This window comes from Anolis carolinensis, chromosome 5 (assembly GCF_035594765.1).
Source record: "Anolis carolinensis isolate JA03-04 chromosome 5, rAnoCar3.1.pri, whole genome shotgun sequence".
In the NCBI taxonomy this organism is placed as follows: Eukaryota; Metazoa; Chordata; class Lepidosauria; order Squamata; family Dactyloidae; genus Anolis; species Anolis carolinensis.
The window spans coordinates 87,688,436-87,702,804 of record NC_085845.1 but is presented as its reverse complement, the minus strand read 5'-3'; the positions used below and the strand labels follow the sequence as shown (position 1 = coordinate 87,702,804).

General features: G+C 39.2%; 1 protein-coding gene across 4 annotated transcripts in view; it reads right to left on the bottom strand.

Annotated features, from left to right (window-relative positions):
- Positions 1-14,369, bottom strand: part of cd36 (CD36 molecule (CD36 blood group)) — a 122,902-nt gene that overhangs the window by 81,709 nt on the left and 26,824 nt on the right. For 2 of the 4 annotated variants that reach the window (XM_008111512.3, XM_008111520.3), the window contains exon 1: positions 9,968-10,174. The exons of 1 other annotated variant lie outside the window; for it this stretch is intronic. The gene's annotated coding sequence lies outside the window, so the exon portion shown is untranslated. Of the gene's footprint in view, positions 1-8,660; positions 8,742-9,967; positions 10,175-14,369 lie in introns of those variants that run through there. One more of the 4 variants, XM_008111513.3, reaches the window with a different exon arrangement.

Genomic DNA, 14,369 nt, shown 5'->3' with positions numbered 1-14,369 from the left:
CCTTTCAGATTTTTATGTTCTTCCATATCTTCCATTTTGTAGTATTTGCTCAAATTGAATAAGTTTACTTCCATTTCTGTTATTTTCAAACCGATTCTTAAACCATTGTTCTAATTGTATACAAAGGAACCATGATAATTTTATTTCACGAAATTCCTCCACCATAGTTTCCTTATTCATTTCAACATTTATCCAATCCCCTATTTTATCTTTAGAAATTTTTATCCACTATATTTTCCGATAATTTCAGGAATTTCCTTTCCATTATAATTGGAATTATTATTGAACCTTCTGTCAGTAACATTTTCCTATGTTTATTCCATATTTCTAACATGATTATTCATTAATTTCATTAATAAGTTTGTTCTAGTAATCTCTAGGTCCTCCTGTATATCTCTTGTAGAAGTTAATCACAGAGGAGTGGTGAAGGACCAAGATATTCCTACAGAGAAAACTTCTCTATGCATTTGTAGGTCCTTCAGTGCAACTCCATAGTCAATTTCTAGTGGACAGTATCTACAAATTCCTAGAGCGGTAATATTTCAAATTAATAATGGCATTTTTAAGATTCAGTTTTTTTCTGTTTGATGGGGATCCTACATTCCTAATCCCAGCAAATGTGAAGGGCTTACCATATTCTAAATGCATTTTTAAAAAATGAAATCTCTATATACCAATTGATTTATGGGCCAAAACTAACAAAATGATTTTTTGTAATAATATATGATACTGAATCTAGGCAAGAAAAATGAAATGCACAAATACAGGATGGGTGGCACCTGGCTTGAAAGAAGTACACATCTAAAGGATTTAGAGATCTCAGACCACAAGTGAAACATGAATCAATATTGTGATGCAGCAGCCAAAAGCCAATGCAATCCCAGATTGCATCAATAGGAATGTAATATCAAGATTGAGAGAAGTAGCAGTGTAATTCTTTTCTGCCTTGATCCTGTTTTGATTCTACTGTGTGCAGTTCTGGGTATCACAGTTTAGGCATGATATTAACAAATTAGAATACATTCAGAAAAGGACAACCAAAATGATCCAAGAACTGGAAACCAAGGACCTCATCAGATGGAGGTTGTCAACCCAGGGAAAAGTGAGGGCATCCAGTGGGCAGCAGGGGAAACCATCACTCCATGCCCAATATGGCCCCCTTCCCACAACTCATGGGGGAAGCGTTGCTGCCCGGCTTCCCACCTCACTTTAAGTGGTTTACCTTATGAGAACATGAGAAGTCTCCCGTGTTCTCAGGGCACTGTCCTAGGATGCTTCCAGGACAGAACCCTACCAGAAATAGCCCTGCGTCATGTGATGGACTCCAGTGAGATCCTTCCTGGAAGCATATTAGGAAAAGCAATGTGATGAGGCCCTAAGCCTTACAAGGAATGAGAAAAGGAGTCAAATATATTTAATTTGGGAAGAGAAGACTGAGAGGTGACACAAATGTGATTTTAAAATATCCGAAGTAATATTACGTAGAGACTATAACATGAAGAAATGGATTCAAATTACAAGGAAAGGGCTTCTACCTAAATATCAGGTGAAAAATGTTCTTACTGTATTAGCTGTTCAACACTTGAATAGATTGCTTCAGGAGGTGGTAGAATTTCCATCTTTAGAGGTCTTTAAAGGTTGGATGGGCATCTTTCAGCAGCACTTTAGCTGTGTATTCCTGCATGAGAAGATGTTAGACTGGAAAGCGCTTCCAAACTTTATGGTTCTATGAAATGTTGGGAAGTGTCAAAAGCAAGTTACACTGGATAATCTCTGATGGCAGATGTATCAAATGGAACCCCGATGTAAAGTATATTTGCTTCTGTTCTTTCAGTGGAACAATTCAGTCCTAATTTTTCTCCTTCATGTGTATGGATCCTTCCTGTTTCAATGCATAATGCCCTAGCCAGGTTGCCTTTGATGGCATTTTCATGTTGACCAATAAGGAAATGTATTTGATTCTCTGAGGAGAACATTGCACAATGCAGAATGATTTATGTTCACAACATGTAAAAGCAAGCCTGGAAAGTTTTTCCAAAATGTGACATTTTAAAAACAAGTCATTTGTGTTGCTTGTCCTTCAGTACCCAATGAGTGGGACTGTTTATTGGTAATATTTATGTGCTGATGGCCAGAAAAATCCCATATGACTTCCCAGAATGATACCATTTCGAAATTATAAATATTACTTGTTCAAGCTGCCCAACCCACACTATATTAGTAAACATTGAGTTATTTTTAAAATAACATAGTCCCTCCCACCTCTGTGCTGGCAGTAAAAGGGACATCCAATTCAGCAGGTAGCCAAATCTTTGGGATAATGGAACTGGCAGAGCAAGTTGTGCCTCCTCCCCATTGGCTAGCTAGCAGCCCACTCAACTAGCTGGAGTGGCCCAGATACAGTGTCCATTTTGGTCAGGTTACGGGCTCCTTAAACCCATGCTAGAGTGAACTCAGTTGACTCTAAGCTTCATCATACTTACCCTCCCTATGTCTTTTTTATTATTCTTAATTCATCACAACCTTGTGAGAGCAGTTGACATGGGTCATAGAGCCAGTAACAAGTGAGTAGTGTTCATTAGCACTGGTGATATAAGGGGCCTACAGGTATAACCAAATAAAAATATATCCTTTATTTACCAGTTCATACCAATTCTTATCTTCTGTGATTTTTGTTTGAGCAGGTGGAGCCCACCTCACATCTAAACAAACAATGTGTCATCCGTCGATGAAATTCTTGTTATTTCAAAGGTATTGTGGCACAGCAGGTTGGTATGATAAAATCCTAAAATAATTCAATGTAAAGGTGCCTCAAGACACCCCTTTTTCAGGGGCAAACTGAACATGGTTACCCTTTTTGAAAGTGTAAGATTGAATAAACAGCAATCCTTGGAACCAGTGAATAAAACAAGGCATCTTGATGTGGTATTCAAAAAGTAGCAACAACAACCAGTACAGCACTCTGCAATTAGAAACATTTGGCCTTCAGCCACAAAACTGCTATACCATAGAGCTGAAACTTTCATTTGTCCACATTATGAGGTACTGTGTTCAACTTTGCTTCAGCTCCATCTGTCTTCTGGTATACATGGATCCCATGTGAAAGGAAAATGAGATCACGTGTATATCAAGTATCATGCCAACAATATGAACAGGCCTCATACATTAAGGATCACAAAGCTAAAGAATGACTAGCTAAAACTTTGTTTTTGCCTTTTTTAAAGAGAGTCTTACTTAGAAGGGCTATTTGTGGTGTCACCTGCCCTAATGTAAAGCAGCTCATTAGCTAGATACTTTAAATGCTTAAGATATCATCATCTGGGTGTTTCCAACATTCTCCATGCAAGATTAGGTGGCAAGCACCTGGGTGTTGGATCACTGCTGTAGATAAAACTGCTGTTGTAGTTCAGCCTGTGATTGTGTCTGATGTCAATGTGGATGATGGTTTTCCTGGGCCTCTGTCTGATGTCACTGGGGATGAGGGGTTTCCTGGACCTGAGTCAAGTCCAGGCTTTGCTGAGAGGCCTGAGGAACAGAGTGCTTCTCCTGTAGATGCTCAAGGTCACATTCCTGAGCGGTCCACAGCAGCCTTTCTCTGAGAAAGTGTCTTCTGAGGATGATTTGTCAGATGCAAAAGTTAATGAGTTTGAAGATAGAAGATAAGACTTTTGTAAACTGAGGGAAATTTTACAAGCTCACCGAAGGTCAACCCGTCTGCAGGAAAAGAGGGATAAGAAATCATAATCTGATTGTAGAGGAAAACGGAATACTTTCCTTTCCTTTCCTGAGACAGGAAAGGCTTTAAATGAAACTGGGAAAGGATTTTAGCCGAGTCTCGGTAACATTGAACCTTCATTACAGTTTTGCAGCTCCAGTTTTGGCTCCAAGTGGATTTTAGCTTCATGTTTCAAGTTTTGCAAGGTTCCTGTTCTGGATATTGGATCTCCATACTGTCTTATTATTTTGGATTTTGCATTCTTGTTTGTACCTTTGTATCTTGAAGTTCATGAACTATTCGTTACCTGTGCAAAATACTGTTTTTGGACTGTACTATTTTCTTCAATTTTATTGTTTTGCTTACATATATCCTTCAATAAACTGCTTGCTGATTTTACTATACTGGTGTGGTGTTTAAGGTCAGAGGTGTTCCTGCTCTGGGGTACAGTAATTGCTTTCATTTAAGAAGCTTTCTTCTCAAGGATTTCATCAAGTGATTCCCTTGGCACTCTTAGGAGCTACCAGTAACAGATATGGGCAAACTTCAGCCATACAGATGGAGGCTGAAAACAACAGACACAAAGCCAGACACATCACAATCAAAAAGAGGAACACCAATTAAAAGTACTAATGAGGCAAAAAATGCATTAACATGAGTTAGAATGCATATTCAAAATGAAACAAGAGATAGTGCTGAAAAATAAGACTTCCAAGTCAGGAAGCACTCAATCAGTTCCTGGGGTAAGGCAGAAGTATAAATAGCTTTGTGCCTATTAACCTGAGCTGAAAAAATGGTTAGCTACTAACATTCTCAGATGTCAAGAGGAACTCTGAAACTGGACAACATATATGTCATAGTTCTGCATTCACAAAACATAGGTGGAGCTGTTGTTGACTAAGGCTCATTGAGGTCACCATAAATCAAAGCTGACTTAATTACAAACTATAGACTCACCATATTCAAAACTTGTTTAAATTGAGGATGTTTTTATAAACAAACCACAGAGAAAAGGGTCCCCTCACACCATAGACTACCTTTCCTTCAAATAAATTCATGTGGTTCACCCACTGATCAACAGTAAGATAAACAAGAAGGGATAAATTATCTTTCCTGTATTAGTCAGTTCTCTGTATAGGTTTTGGTTTGGGATGTATTTATTTACATGAAAACCTCACATATACACTCTTCTCTCTCTGAAGCATTCAGAGATAGCACCTTGAATGTCTCAGCAACCTATCAAGAGCCACTCCAGTCTGAATGATCAGACTCAACTAATGAGTGTATTTGAGTAAAAATAAATGGAATAAAACAATAAAAACACAATGGTAGGAGTTTACTACAGGCCACTGAACCAAGGCAAGGGTATGGATGATGTTTTTCAAGAACAAACCTCAGTCAGCCACAAGATGGAAAAACTGGTAGTTAGGGGAATATTATATTTACTGGGAGACTAAATTTGCTGTGTGTAGGTTCTTATATTTCAGATAATTAATTTCCTCTTTCAAAAAATGGAGGAAGAAACAATCCTGGACTTGATTCTAATCATTAGGAAGGAGTTGCTCACCAGAATCAAAGCAATGTGTCCTTTGGGGGGAAGTGACTATGTACTACATGTAGTCCCAGAATTCACAATTGAAGGACAAAGAAGAGTATAATTAAACACAAACCCTGGATTTCAGAAAAGTGAATTTTATCAAGCTCAGGGAAGAAAACTATGGCTAGAGATGTTAAAAGAAAATGGCACTCAGCATGGGAAAGATATAATGAAGGAATTACTAACAGCACAATCACACAAAAATATCATTGGAAGAAGAAAATAGAACCACATAAAAAGCCAAAACCTTTTAAAAGATGATAATATTCTTCCACAATTTAAAGTATGGTGCTTCAGGATAAAGGTGTTCATTTTGGTGAAGTTAACTAAGATATTGAATCATGTCTAGCCAGAAAAAAAACCATAGTTGATATCAGCATCAAACACCATACACAAATGATATTGGTAAAAATAGTTTCTCAGACATAGAACATCATTGCCATCTTTCCTCAGTTATGAAGTCCAAGAAAGTTTACAGGAATAAAACCCATAAACAATTAGACTACACTGATGTAGACCACTTGAATAGGAATACCATGTTTCAATATAGTGCAGGCTTAAGTCAGTTCACTCTGCTAAGACATACACTACACACATGTGGGATAAAATAAAAGATAAATGTGGCCAAGGGAACTGGATAGTATGGTTAGGTTTGTCCAGTAAAGCCCAGGCCATGAAAAGAAGAGAAGCAGGTGAAACCCCCCTGGATAGAATAATTAGAAGGAAATTAGAAATAGATAAAGGAATGACTGGGCAATGGTATGATGAACTAATTACCTTAACTTATAATACGAAAGAAACGCTTACAGAGATCTGGAAACAGGGAAAAAAACTTTACTGAGAAACTAATCAGGTCATGGATCAATAATATTCATAAAATTAATCATATAAGGATCAAAGAAACACAAAGGAAAATAATCACAAAATGGTATAGAACCCCCCTACAATTAGCTCATATAACGGGAAGTACCTCGAACAAATGTTGGCATAAATGTGGGGGAATAGGTTCATTCTCCCACATGTGGTGGGACTGTAGAAAAATTCAAATCTTTTATAGCAAAATAAGAAATGGAAGAATTAATATGGGACAAAGCCAGACTTATGTCCCTCACAATAAAGCTAAGGGAAGATAACAATAATTGGAACGAGATTCTAAAATATATGACAGCCGCAATACAAGCCACAATAGCCCGAGGATGGAGGGATGAGACAAAATGGGACATAGAAATTTGGTGGTCTTATATATTAGAATATATAATCAATGATTTCATTAATCAAAGGAAAAGAAAATATACAAATTGTCTAAAAGAACCTGACTGGTTCAGGAAATGGTCAGTCCTAATTAACAAAATAGATCGAGACGAAAAATACACCACCTTGAACCAGGCGTTCCACATAGTTAAAATGATACAATTATAATATATTGAATTGCTGTTCCAGGGGGGAGGGGGAATGGGGGAGGGGAGGGGGTGGGTGTTACATTCCAAAGGATCGTTTAAAATGTCACATAAGCATTACTTACTTTTGGTATTATGTATATTGAAATAAGACATGCATCGCGAAAATTTTGTTAATTGTTGGAATGTAATAAAATTTTAAAAAATGATAAAAAGACATACACTACACACATGAAGATGGAAAAAGGTAGGCCAGAACTGCATTGGTTACAGCTGTAAACAGAGTTGGCACCTGCATGACTCCAGATCCAAGCACTGACCAACCCACCTGTTGATCAATGAGCACAACCCTCTAGCCTGGTATCAGAGACCCTAGAGATGACAGTAGAGGAACCGTTTGGGGGGCAGCTACTCTGCTTGGCTCTGTTGCCACCAAGGGGAGCCCGAAATGGCTTCAGCCCTGTGCCATGTAAGATCTGTTCCTCCCCAAACCCCTTGAAGGAACACCATAACCAATGTCTGGAATAATGGAAATACACCTCCTGGATCCAGGATTCATGCCAGACTTTCCCCACAAGTTGTGATGAAAAAAATTAGCTGTACATGCACAATAACCAATAGCTACACTCTCACAAAACCCTGATAATATTACCATACAACAAAATTACAGTATGGGATAGTGTTAGAGAGAGAGCAGGCTTCCATTCCATAAACTGAGTGGAAACACTTCCAAGTACTCTAGTTTTTTTCGTGTCAGGAGTGACTTGAGAAACTGCAAGTTGCTTCTCGTGTGAGAGAATTGGCCATCTGCAAGGACGTTGCCCAGGGGATGCCCAGATGTTTTTGATATTTTTACCATCCTTGTGAGAGGTTTCTCTCATGTCCCCGCATGAAGCTGGACCTGATAGAGGAAGCTCATCCATGCTCTCCCCAGGTTGGATTCGAACCTGGCAGCCTTCAGGTCACCAACCCAACTTTCAAGTCACAACGTTTTAACCCACTACAACACCGGGGGCTCCAGTACTCTAGTTAGGCCTTGCCAGCAAATGAGTTTAAGCCAGTGGTTCATTGGCTGGCTCTCCCCTTTGACTTCCTCTAGGGGCCACGAGGTGCTGCATAGGCTTTTATGAGCCAAGTTAGCCAGACAGTGAGCCAAGAAAGGAGAGAAAGACACCAGGGCTTAATTTCCTGCACCATAGTATAACCACACAGTAAGTTGTGCAGCCCTCTTTTGTTGTATCCTAAACAAGTGGAGCTCAAACTCTTTTTCCACCAGAGACACCAAGAGCTTTCCCCATATCTCTTAAATAAGACTCAGCAGCCACAGCAGTATCCCCTATTCCCATGCAACTGGAGAAGAAGGCGGTTGTATTATCTCTGCCACCCTGGTACAATGGGTTGAGAATGTGGAAAGGACATGGTGCCACTGGATTGTTTTACAAGGATGAGGAGCCCCGGGTGCCAGCCGGTTCCCTCCCCTACTAATTTCCTTCTCGACTCCCTCCTTCAGTGCCTTGTGTTTCCTTGAAGAAATTCCAATCCTCACTCCTTTTCCCTGACTTTCTTGCCCCAGGAGTCTTGAGCCACACCAACACCTCTGACTGCCAAGTTATACTCGTCTGGTTTGCCTCACCACATACTATATCTCCTCATGTACTCTATTGCCATGAAAAATCCATCCTCAAGGATAGTACCCAAAGCCAGATCCAAACCTAGTAGTGCACATTACCTAAAGCCAGAGAAGTTCGTCTCATAAAGCAGAAAACCCGAAACAAACAACAATGAAGTTAATAATCATTCTCTGCCCTTTTTTGGCACTCAAATCTTCTCCCTCAGGCAATCATTTCATTGTCAAATAGAAAGGGATATTAGCTTCCTGTAAACTCCTATAACTTTCCATAAATACATGCATATAACACTGTATAAATAATAAGAGAGTATAAATAATAACCTGTAGGGCAATGAGAGAGATTTCTATAGATGGTCTCACGGGGCAGAAGTCACTGAATAAAAGCACACTCCCGCACAAAACCTGGGAGTCAAACAGACACATAAAGAAAAAGCATGACTCCAACTCATGATTTGAAAACATGAATTGCATTCGTTCAGTTCCCTTTTTCTGCTTACTCTTGCAGTTATAAAATCTCGTGGTTTTGTTCCTCTTGTTATTCAAGTTACAGAAGGGCTTCCTTAGTATGACTCAGAATCAGGGGAGGTGGAATTCCAAGGTCGAGCCACCCTTACATGTTTTCACAGTCATATGTATATAATCTTTAATCACATTGGTAACTAGCACATCTAGTGAAGCCAGTGTGTCAGATGCATTGCTCAGGGGTTTTTTAATGAGCTTCTTACATAAAGCAGCAGTTTTTTTTGTCCTACTGCCACTGTTCTCAGCAGCACAGCCTGTGAAAAGTTTGGATAGGAAGCAAGATACAAAAAGCCTGTGGCATCCAATGCTGCTCATGCCACTCTACCACCAAGGGTAGAGAAGACACTGCTTTTGTACATCTCAGTCTTACAGGTCTTAAGGGGCATGCCCTAAGAATTCCTACATTTTGGTATACACACAGTCTCTGAGTTGCAAACATCCAACTTACAAACAACTTACAGTTAAGAACAGGGGTGAGACAACACGAGTGAGAAAAATCTCTCCCAGGAGGGAAAATCACTCCTGAAAGAGTTATCATGGGGAAAAAGTGTCTCTACTGAAGCTTTCTGACCAATCAATTCCACAACAAGACATTTTTTTTTCAAAATCCAATGATCACAGAGATAGAAAGTGAGGTGAAATACTCTGATCAAGGGCACAGACAGCAAAGCTATCTCTCTCTCTCTCTCTCTCTCTCTCTCTCTCTATATATATATATATATATATATATATATATATATATATATATATATATATATATACACACACACACAGTAGAGCCTCACTTATCCAAGCCTCTGGATAATCCAAGCCATTTTTGTAGTCAATATTTTCAATATATCGTGATATTTTGGTGCTAAATTCATAAATACAGTAATTACAACATAACATTACTGTGTACTGAAGAACTCTCTCTCTCTCTATATATATATATACATAGAGGGGGAGAGAGAGAGAGAGAGAGATACACTTAAAAATGTACATACAAATTCAACTTGGGGAAACTAACATGTTCAAAGTGAAAAATACTGGGTACAACTGTATCTATAGAAATATATGAACAGGAAGCAATGGAGAATGAACTTTGTGTCTTAATATGAACCTACCTCTCCTCAAGCCTGGTACTTGAACACCATTCATGTATTTCCAGTTTTACAGACATCAAAGGCTGTTCTCATGCCAAAACTGCCTAAGACAGTTCCCCCAGTCTTAAGAATCAGTATATCAGGTTCTTATCTGCTCCAGCTGGGTCGTATGATAAGACTGAGGCACAGTGGATAGGAATCTACAGAAAGATCTCATTCTGCAACAACTTTCCACCTCACAGCAATTCAGCTGCTCTGACCAGATGGAAATGAGAGAAAGGTTCTTGATTCTTCAATGATTGAGGAAAAGAAGGAAATTCAGTGGATGTAACTCATGGTGCCTCACTATCTACTGTGAAGGAAATGTGCTGGAATTTCTTCCAGATAACCATGTGAACTTTGGCTGAACACTGGGAAAGCATTCGTTGTTTTTTGGTTCTGAATACTTTATGTAGGTCACTTTTACTTTCCACCCCAGCTATGAGTGTGTAAGCAGTTGCTTCTCTGCTCCTGTTACCAAAGAATGAGTTAATCATTTGGCTCAAAACATTTCCAGGAAAGGGGGTGTGAGCTATATTTTAATAAAAGCGTATCTCCTCTCTGAATTAGAGCATTATGGAGCTTCCTACTGAAAACTTGCATGTTGGGAGTGACAGCAACTGCTGAATCTTTGAATAATGTTTTGAAACACTTGCACAGACTTAAGTGCATTTGCTACCTAATAGCAATCTGAATCTATGGAGCAGGTAGATAAGGCTGTTGTATTATTGTGGTTGTTGTTTGACCTTGTTTCTCAACTGGTGACCCTATGGTGTACCTATCATAGCATTTTCTTGGCAAAATTTGTCCAGAGGATGATTGCCATTGCCTCCCCCTGAGACTGAGAGAGTGTGACTTGCCCAAGGTCATCCAGTGGGTTATTGTTGCTGCTACAGAAAAACATATCCCTATGTCTAAATGCAAAGCACATGTGAACATAAAATACAGGGAAGACCAGGCAATGTTTTTGTTTACCATTATTTAAGGGCCGGGCTGTGGCGCAGCTGGCTAGTAACCAGCTGCAATAAATCACTACTGACCGGGAGGTCATGAGTTCAAAGCCCGGGTCAGGTTAAGCCCCCGACCATTAAATAGCCCAGCTTGCTGTTGACCTATGCAGCCCCGAAAGACAGTTGCAGCTGTCAAGTAGGGAAATGTAGGTACGCTTTATGTGGGAGGCTAATTTAACTAATTTGCAACATCAAAAAAACTGCCTGCAAAACACGAGGAAAGGAATGAAGAAGTACAGCCACCAGTGGACAGTAAAGCAACAGCTCCCCCTGTGGCCGGAATCGTGAAGCTGGAAAAAAATGTTAAATGCCTCTGTGCCTGTCTATATATGTTGTTTGTCTGTTGGCATTGAATGTTTGCCATATATGTGTTCATTGTAATCCGCCCTGAGTCGCCTTCGGGGTGAGAAGGGCGGAATATAAATACTGTAAATAAAATAAAATAAATAAATAAAATCATGCACCACTCAGAGCCCACCACTGATCTTCCTTAAACCTCTGGCCAATCCTCAAACCACTGGCCCTATTCTAGTATATCCACACAACTGGAGAAAAGAACAGAGTTTTGAAGTCAGCTAATATCCTGATGTTCTGAAGTTCACTGTTCTCATTTAAACACAAGCATACATCAGTTCTTCTGTCCACAAAATCTGACTTTATAATGTGTCTAAAACATATTATAGTATTCTGCGGTAAGGTAACGGCACTCCATGCAATCATTCTGGTCACATGACCTTGGAGGTATCTATGGACAACACTGGCTTTTCGGCTTAGAAATGGAGATGAGCACCAAACCCAGAGTCGGACAAGACTAGACTTAATGTCAGGGGAAAACCTTTACCTTGACTGAAGGACTTAGAGATCCCTAGAAAATACTTCTCTAGGAATCTCTAGATTCTTCAATGTGATTCTGCCAGAAGTTGACCATGGGGTTGTGCTAGAGAACGTAGAGATTCCTTGAGAGCAGTTCTCTTGGGTGAAAAATTAAGAATTTTAATTTGCAGTTTTTCACTCTCCTGGGGGTTTTGTATTCCTAATTTGAGCAAACGTGGGAGTCTGGCTGCATTTATTATTTGATATCTGACTTCTTGGACATTTTTTGTTCTCAAAACAAGTCATGAGACTGGTCAACATAAAATAGAATAACTTTTCCAAGATCACACAGTAAGTTTCATGATTGGTAAAGATTTGCAGTTAGATCTCCCAAACACTAACTGCTGTGCCACTGAACAAATGAAGGTTTATTTATATGCCACCCCATCTCCCAGACGGACTTGCTGTTATTATACTATGATGGAATTATAATCCCATGTTTAGGGTAAGCAGCAGAAACTACCCCTCTGCTCTTTGTGGAACTGTTCTGTGTATCAGCAGCACTTTAAAATATTTAGGTGCGTGCACCTATTTATTCTGAAGGAAACAATAACAATGGTTGAACAATGGCCTTGCCTCAATCATTTGAGCTATTATGATAGGAATACCTTCTGCAGGGGCTGGAGAAACAACCATCATGTTTTGCAGAACAAAATCACACTCCACCATGTATCTGTGTCAAAGTTCAGGGACTCTAGAAAACATTGGCAGAGAATTGACTGTAGTACACAAACAAAATGGAACAAATGTCTGTTGCTCTCAGAACATCTGAGTGCAATTAGACAGTCTGATAAGCAGAGAGCTTTGCTGCTGTCTAACACATAATGCTGTAATGTTTATCCACGAGACCTTTAAGCTGATGAAAGTTTATTTGGAAGTTCAGTGAGCCCCTGGTATCCATTGGGTCTTGATTCTAGCATTCAGGACCACCTATGGATGCCAAAATCTGTGAGTGTTCAATCCCCATTATACACAACAGCACAGTAAAATGGTGTCTCTTATATAAATGGCAAAATCAATCTTTGCCTTTTAGATATTTTTTAATTCAGCTGGTCCAAAGAGCTGCAGCCAGGTTGCTAACTGGGACAACCTGCCTGTTGCAGCAGCTCCATTGGCTGTCAGTTTGTTACCGGGCACAATTCAAAGTGCTGGTTATGACCTTTAAAGCCCTAGACCAGTGGTTCTCAACCTGTGGGTCCCCAGGTGTTTTGGCCTACAATGTCCAGAAATCCCAGTCAATTTATCAGCTGATAGGATTTCTGGGAATATATATATATATTGTTTTTATTGTTGTTTTGTTGTTTTATCCCACTCCCACCCTCCCCTCCCTGTACATACACTTTATACAACAAACTACAGAAGTTACATTTGAAATATAAATCTCAATCTTAATTTTTCCACTACACATCTTAGTACTTTCTCTAAATAGTTCTTAACTGGTTCGCACATCCCCTTGATTATTGCAATCTTTTCAATTTTATCTATATTATTCCATTTGCAATTTGTGATTTCTACATTTAACATATCAATTATATACTTATACCAATTCATCAGAGTCCATTTTGTTTTATCTTTCCAACCCCTCACTAAAACAATTTGTGCACATGCTATTAATTTGTCAACCATTTTTTCTTTTTGTATATTCTTCACTTCCGTTATCCTTGCATGTAGTACATTTCTATTAACTATTACTATTTGTAGATTTAGTGTTCTATTGATTTCTCCTTCAATCATTCTCCAGTATTCTTGCACTCGATCGCACTCCCATATCATATGATTAAACACCCCTCTTTGTTCACACCTATCTTTCATCCTTGGTAAAAAACGTGAAAGTTGTGCAGGAGTTCTGTACCATTTTTGTAACATTTTCCTTCTTGCTTTCCTTAAGGATTTCTGGGAGTTAAAGCCCAAAACATGTGGGGACCCACAGGTTGAGAATCACTGCCTAGACAGTTCAGGTCCAGGCTATTTGGCTGACTGCATCCCCTTGTACGAATCTGCTCAGGCCCTGAGATCTTCAGGAGAAGCCCTCCTCTCGATCCCACCTCCATCTCAAGCTTGGTTGGTGGGAATGAGAGAGCGGGCCTTCCTTTTTTGTGGCTGTCCCTCAACTCTGAAACTCCCTCGCCAGAGAAGTAAGAACGGCCTCCTCTCTGCTGTCCTTCTGGCAACAGGCTAAAAACGTTTTATTCAAACAGGCTTTTAAAGACAAAGGTGTTTAAGATCTAATCAGGGGATGCTATGGTTTTTACTTTGAATATGTTGATTTTAACTAAATTTTAAAATATTGGTTGTATTTAATTCTGTTTTAATGTTTGTATATTTTAAATTGGATACCATTGCTTTTTTGTCAAGCCGCTTTGAGTCCCCCTTTGTGATATACAGTAGAGTCCCACTTATCCAACACTCGCTTATCCAATGTTCTGGATTATCCAACACATTTTTGTAGTAAATGTTTTCAATACATCGTGATATTTTGGTGCTAAATTCGTAAATACAGT